This window comes from Palaemon carinicauda, chromosome 23 (genome assembly GCF_036898095.1).
Source record: "Palaemon carinicauda isolate YSFRI2023 chromosome 23, ASM3689809v2, whole genome shotgun sequence".
NCBI lineage: Eukaryota > Metazoa > Arthropoda > Malacostraca > Decapoda > Palaemonidae > Palaemon > Palaemon carinicauda.
The window spans coordinates 45,459,213-45,467,283 of NC_090747.1; the positions used below are offsets into that span (position 1 = coordinate 45,459,213).

The following is an 8,071-nucleotide window of genomic DNA, read 5'->3' on the forward strand; positions in this document are numbered from 1 at the left end:
TAAGCAAAATATCCAAATTATGTAATCTGCCTTAATTTTGAACATCGATGTAACAGAAATTTCAAACTTGATTCATATTTAATGTTAGTAAAATGTACGTCAATTAATACGTGTTAAAGTCAAAGTACAAGGTCAAGGTCAAGGACAAGCAAAATATCGAGAAAAAATCTACTATGGCAGAGGTTAGCGCTTTCTAGTTTTAAGTGGAAATGGAATTTTATTCAGCAAATGACGTGTTCTTAATTATGACGATTCAAAGATAACTGAATTAACAGCATTTGGTCAAGGGTTCCTGTACAATAGAATAGCAACTAGAATTTATTAACATTATTATCAAACAGATATTGATCAGGGCTATAACATCTCCTAACTCATAAAAACTACTGCAGTTGCGAATAGATTGATGGAAATGGTCTCTATCTGATTTTGTATAATATCTTCAAGTAATATTAGCGAGACAAATCTGTCCAATGCCATATCAAGAAGTGTTTGTTATTATGTGTCCCCACTCTTCCCCTTTTTTTAGGATTACGAAAAGTAACCAGTTCAAAACACAAATGTTTACCTTTTATCTAAAATTGTTCTACCATATGGGAAACATGCTAGTTTTTCCATCTACTAAATGGTTATTTAGCATCTTGCAACTCCTTAATCCTAGGGTGAATAATCATTAATTCATATTTATACGAGAAAAGTCATTAATAGATAAGAACCAAGTTCAAAAGTCTTTAATAAAGCAATTTATGCAATTTATTTAATACAAAGTAGTTCCCTTCAATAGTCGTGGTGGGAAAAATCTCTCTTCTCTCCGACGACGTTTCACTTGCTAGAAGGAAAAGGAACGGAAGATCAAATACACATACATGCGTGTAGACCTGGAAGCTAGTTACGAAGCTATGAATTATCTCATGTTTAGTACCATTTTCTTTCTTCTTTTTTAAATAGAATATATTCTGAAGGGCATAAAAAACTATTAAACTGAAGCAACGTTCCTAGAGCATCGAATAAATAAATCCTTTGGTAAGAAGGTTGAAGGAGTTCGCCGTGTATTTTGAAATTTTTACGATTCAAATGTCTTTGAATGAAATGCGAATCAACAATAATATATATTCAACATTGTAGAGAAATTTGAACACCATATTGTAATTATGATGTTGTCTCTCGTCAATGAAATATGATGAACTAATAAAAAAATAATGTCGATATTTGGCAAATCAGGTATGAGAAAAAAACAAACAAAATAACTACAGGCTATTTTTACAATATCTTCGGTTTAAGTTAGATTGTTTAAAGATGCATTAATAACTTGGAACATATAAATATTAATCAAGTGTTTTTAGAAAGGCATCACATCCAATTTAAAATGAAACATTTCCCAAAGTTTATATTGACATCTACTTCAGCCTTTAATGTCTGCATACTGAAGGAAGTTCGGTAGACGCACAAATATCTCAAAACTTATTCATTTAGGTGTAATTTATGAAAATGAAATACATCCAAATATATAATATCTTAGTTACTTTATTAATTTTGTGTTCCCAAAAACACGAACGTTAGACACTTAAGGGTAAAATATTTGCACAAAACTGAAAATTCACCCTTAACATCTTTTCTGTATGCATAGAAACCTCTCTCTTTTTTCTCCATTTTTTTTTTTTTTTTTTTTAAGGGAACATTTTCCTGTATAGTTTTCTCTGACTGTTCCACAAGCACTGAAGCCTTGCTTTGTAATATCAACCATCAGTGTATAGTCTTTGAAAAATATTGTAAAAAATAAAAGTATGACATGCGAATCCTTATTCATCACTGGCTCCTGCAACATGTCTAAAACAAATTGAGATCAAAGTTGTAGCTTTGTATTTTCATCCTTGCCACAATAAATGGAAAAATATTTTGGGTAGCCATCAGCCCTAGACATCACCCACATCTTATAGCAAAATCAGACAGGTTTATTTCATATAACTTCCCATTGTGTGATGGCTATGATATGGGATCATTGTTTCATCAATGCTCAGAAATTCATGGAATAGGCCATGTTATTAACAGTTCTCTCTGACTATATTAAGCAAAGGTAAAATCTTAGCCATTTTTTATTGTGCCACATTATTGTTATCTGCTCTATGAAAATATTTCTTTGTCAATTTGAACTTTTCCCCAGTCATGGTCTTAGGAAATATTGGTATATCTAATTTATCACTTACGGAACAATAGTAATTCTTAGACGGGACACTGTGGCACAAATTAAAAGTCATCACAAAAACTTATTCATGTTTTCATCAATAATACAGAAATCCTTTTAATTCTTATCCCTTTTAGCAAATAATTTTGCATTTTCAGATGGCTAATGATTTCATCTTTAATATTCCTATGCCTAAGTTAGCTCCAGAATCACATTTAGGAACAGTGTAAATCCAATGATAGATTTTCTCTTTTACGGCATCTTCCTTTTTCCCTGAAAATTTGAATCTCTTCATCTTAATGTTCATTTCTATCTACTGTATTTCCATGAACTTCAAGCTCTTTACTAATCTCATCAGGTATTCCATCTACATCGAGAGCATCATCATCATTTTCTTCATCGCTATCACCAGGAAGATCCTCAGGAGGAGGAGGAAGAATGAACATATATCTATAACATCGGAATTTGATTCAGTAACTTCTTCAGCGCATCACATAGATATTGATAGGGCATTTGAGGGGCCTTTGTACTGAAAAAAAAAAAAAAAAACAATAATTAGAATATATTCAGATTGTTGCATATAGAGAAAAAAGGAAAGGACTGAAAATATAAGTGTATTTCAGTAATAATGTTTCGATAGACAAGTTTTGATAGAATGAAGAAAATATGTATAAAAATAATGCTGATAGCGATAGAAAAAACAAAGAAATATGTTATTTATGATGGCGATAATAAAGAGAATTTTATGGTGACAAAGGTAGTATTGGTAATTACCTGAAAAAAAAAATTAAGGAATATAATGGCATGGTATCCATGTCCTGTCATATTATAAAATTATATAATGATCATGATCTCGATGATAGCGATCATGATAATAGTAGATATGATATTGATTGCAGTGATAGTAATACTGAACTAAGTTCTAATACTACTACTACTTCAAAAGTAGTAATAACAAGAGTAACAGTAAGAGCAGCAACAATTACCATGATAGCAGTAACAGTAACAGTTATTACAGTAATAATAGTACTACAACATAAACAGTAATGATAATATTATAGTAATAGGAAAAGCAACAGAAACAGTAACAGCAATTATAGTAATAATGGTAGTAAAAGGAATAATAAAGAGAAGGAATTTTGAGGGTGGTGGTTAGGATGATACTTCTGATAGAGATAAAATTATACATATAAGTAAATTACATCTATGATAACACTCCTCATCTGTGGTGCTTCCTCAGCGAAAACCAAATCCAAACTGATTATCCTGCAAGGCTCAGGTATGAACAGAATTATACTTGTTTCACAACATCAGAGGAGAGCGGCTCAACATGTTAGTGCAGGATAGTGGATAAATCAGGATATACAGAATGACCCAGTGTTCAACAGTCCTATTTTCAGAACATTGCAGTAAATAATTCACATCACTATTATGGTAATATTTAAGAGTATAATATTATCAAAGAAAATTACTTAGGGAATATAAGGAGTGTAAAAAAAGTGTATATATTTTTCTACTTATAAATTAATTATTTCCAGGTGTCATTTTTCAAAATAGGTAAAAAAAAAAAACACGATGAGCAGAGTGAAAAAAAAATATTTTCTCTATAATTATCATATATAATCATATATCAAATTTTATACTTAGCAAAAAAATAGATTAAAAGATTCATATGGATATACAAATCAATGTTCCCAAAAGAGTTTAAGCCAACCTGCCACACAATTCAAAAAAAAAAAAAAAAAAAAAAAGACAGGCAGAGAAGACAGTTATAATAGTGTTCCCCAGTGTACCCTCAAGCAAGAGAACTCTAATCCAAGACAGGGGATTTCCATGGTGCAAACGCCATACCACTAACCAAAACTAGAAAACAATTATTTGATATTTTAGTGCCCTTCTCCAGAGGAGCAGCCTAGAATAGCTATAAAATTTCTTTTACTGTTACAAGTGGAAAGTAGCCACTGGAAATTTACAGTACGGTAGTTCACCCTTTAAGTGAAGAAGAATTGTTTGTGTAGGCAAAGAAAAAACGAGACATAAACAGAGGGATCTAATGTAGTACTCTCTAGCCAATCAAATGACCATATAACTCTCTAATGGTAGTATCTACCTATGAATTGCTCTTGGACACAAACCCTAACATAACAGGGATGTGGATATTATTGTTCCCCTTCACTTAGCATTGCTCACCTGCTCCTTAAAATAAAAATGTATATCTTTCTTAAAATAATTTAACTTCTCCTCTGCAGAGCAATGAAGAGGGGAAAACCAAATCCCATTTTGATAGAGGGAGGTAAACTCATCTGAAAAAGCTTAGAGCTCAGACGAAAGATACAGAGGGTAACGACACCCTTATTTTATTAATTTCTTAAAAGTGACGGACAAGTGATGTATGGATCACAATCAGGCAGGGAGATGGGTAAAAATTAATATAAACTACATAGCGGGATATAAGATTAAACTACGAATATGAAAGTTACTTTTTCTTTGAAATTTAGGCGAAATAATCCAACATAATAAAGATTTATCCACCAGGGACCTTTTCGTGTAAGCTAAAAAAAAAAAGTGCATATGCAGTCTTGGAAAACAGACGTGAAATTTAAAGAAAAGCATCCTGACGGGTTAGAAATATTGCTCTTAGTTCAATATCCAAAATCTCTCTCTCTCTCTCTCTCTCTCTCTCTCTCTCTCTCTCTCTCTCTCTCTCTCTCTCTCTCTCTGTTACCTCATTATGAACGCAGATTCTATGCGGACATCATCATCATAATAATGATAATAATAATAATAATAATAATAATAATAATAATAATAATAATAATAATAATAATAATAATAATAATATAATAATAATAATAATAATAATAATAATAATAATAATAATAATAATAATAATAATAATAGTCATAGAGGAATAATATTTATCGAATGTTCTAACAAATCTATTTTTTCTTTTTGGAAAAACTTTTATAAATGATAAGAGCAACTCAAAATAATTTTTAATAAAAATTCTGTTGATATAAGTTTTAGTTATTTTATGAAAAAGACGTTTAGTGAAATTTAATAGTTTTAATAAAATCATTAATAAATCATTTTTCAAATCTTTTATCATATTACGTGCATATATTTCATACTAACATTACTTTAAGAATTAAAATCGCATAGTTTGTTATATTAATTTCTTTAAGACTATCATCTAATAGTAATTTTTACAAATGAAATAATGTTATTTGCATGAATTGTATATATAAATATTTTTTTTTTTTTATTCCTGGTAGAAGGCTACGTGCTTCATGAATTTTTTTTTTCAGCTTAGCAGATGAGGCTGACAAAGCTAAGAATTCTGAGATAGGCTATTGTGTAAGAATTATTCACGGAATTATTAATGGGAGATTCTCGTGGACAAAAAAAGAAGAAGCATAAGCCCATTTCAAAAAAGAAAAAAAAAATCTGGTTATAACAGAATATGATGAAAGGCCCCGTTGGATGGAACAATTTAGTGGCGTCATGAATAGCAGATATGAAGCGAACACTTTGATTGATATACCTTAGGCTGAGGAAGACATTGAAGTGTCCATGAATGAATTATGTGTCTTTGAAGTTGAAGCTATTCTCTTGGAAAGCCCCTGGATACGATGCAATAACTGCCGAGATGATACTGGCCGAAAATGAACTGAAAGCCAAAATACTCATCGAATTATTTCGTAGAGTGTAACATGAAGAAGCAAAACCTGATGAGTGGGAGCTAAGAGTGTTGGTGAGAAGGTCACACACACACACACACACACACACACACACACACACACACACACACACACACACACAAAAAAAAAAGGGGGGATCTGACTGATTGCAATATATAAAGAGACATCCCATTTAAATGTATACTGTGCTTATTCTAAAGAGACTAGAAAGAAATGTTGTTGAAAAGTTTAGAGGTGGACAAGAAGGGTTTAGAAAAGGCAGTTGTATTAACCACATTTTCATTATAGGACAGGATGTACAGTAATGTGTAAAATATACAAGTCCACTTTTGATGCCATTTTTGGATTGTGAACTGGCCAATTCTGTTGAGAGTCCTGCGTTATTGTATAGTGTTTCTTAAATATGTGAATTTGATTAAGTCTGTTCGTGAGCATAGCAAGTGCAAAGTTAATGTTAATGCAGTCCTATCAAAGGAATTTCCAGTGAACAGTGGAATACTCCAAGGAATATATTGTCCCCCATGTTGTTCATCCTACTCGTAGATTTTGTAATGCATAGAACAGTTGGGGATAATGAAAAAAGATTGGACTGGATTGGTAACAGGAAATTAGCTGACCTAGAGTATGCTGATGACGCTCTTCTTATTAGCAGAACACAAAAGGACCTGCAAGGATTCATTACCAGAATGCATGAAATATCACATGAGATTGGACTCAAAATAAACACACGAAAGACTGATATGATGAAAACGGTATATGCAATGTAAGACGAAATATCAAGTGAAGGAGAAAGGATTAATGAGGTTGAGTGATTTAAATATTTATGAACTATGATCTTTAAAACATGATTTTTAGAATTTTAGATTAATGCCAGCTTTTAAACGAATAAATCAGATAATGACTGGGTTAAAAAAAAATGGAAATCAAATATCCTGAAATCATACTATATATAATTTTATTAAAATCGGAGTTAATGTATGGACACGAGTCGTGGTAGGAAAATGAAAAAAATCCTAACAGATTCTGTAGATTTGAGAAGAAAGCCCTCAGAAGAATACTGTGAATTAAATGGCAGGATAGAATTAGAAATGAATATATAAGAGAGATTACTTGAGTACCATATGTGGATGAGATCATGATAAGGGGTAGATGGAGATTGTTTAGACTTGTTCTTGGCACTCTCTAAGAGAGATTAGCTCACCAAACTTTCAAATGGGTTTCACAAGGCACTAGAAGAGTTGGAAGACCCAGCCTAATATGATTGAGGACTATGAAGCGTGAATTGAGAGATGATGAAGGAAGCGTTGATTTAAAATCTCAGGAAAAAACGACTGGCAAAATGTAACAGATGTCCTTTCCAGCAATAGGCATAGGAGATGACGATGATGATGATATATATATATATATATATATAGATATATATATATATATATATATATCTATATATATATATATATATATGTATATACAGTATATATATACATATATAAATTATATATATATATATATATATATATATATTCGTTTTATGTGAAATGTGAGCCCATTCTACACTTATAAAGCCCAGCAAAAAGTAAAACCTCAACTTGGTAGTTAAGAAACATAATTGAGATATTAAGCATCGCAAAATGACTACCATTTGTCCAAGAAACGTAAGGGTGAGTTTTAGGAAAACCAAAGACCTACACTCAACCTTAATGTCTAATAAACCTTATTCCATCACAGATTAAAATTATGCATAAGAATATCTTTTGAGCTCAATACTTTCTGTCTTAGATGAGTTCCAGCTGATGGTATGTCTTTAACGTATGCCTGGAGTAAGGAATTTTTGGTTGAAGTATTTTATAACTATTTGCTCAAAAAATGTACGCTAATCTGATATCTATTCGAGTCATTGCTCTGTTTAACCCGTATAAACCAAATTGTATATTTTACATGACCCAAAAATATATCCTGAAAAAGATTTTTGATACTATGATTAAAGTCTTAAACAAGTGAATTATTATGATAAGCACTTGTCTCCTATAAGGGAGTGTTAAAATATAATCAAAATTATTCATTATATACATTGAATTCCTGTTAATGATTTTTGCTTCGTGGTAGGGATGATATATTAAAATAATTTGGTTTTGATTTCAACTAGATTATTAACCTTTTAAATCCTTTGCTAAATCGAAGATACATATTCGAA

At 31.1% G+C, this 8,071-nt stretch overlaps 1 pseudogene; it reads right to left on the bottom strand.

Moving 5' to 3' along the window:
- Window positions 1-1,647: 1,647 nt before the first annotated feature.
- Window positions 1,648-4,909, bottom strand: LOC137617559 (uncharacterized; annotated as a pseudogene).
- Between the last annotated feature and the right edge of the window lie 3,162 nt (window positions 4,910-8,071).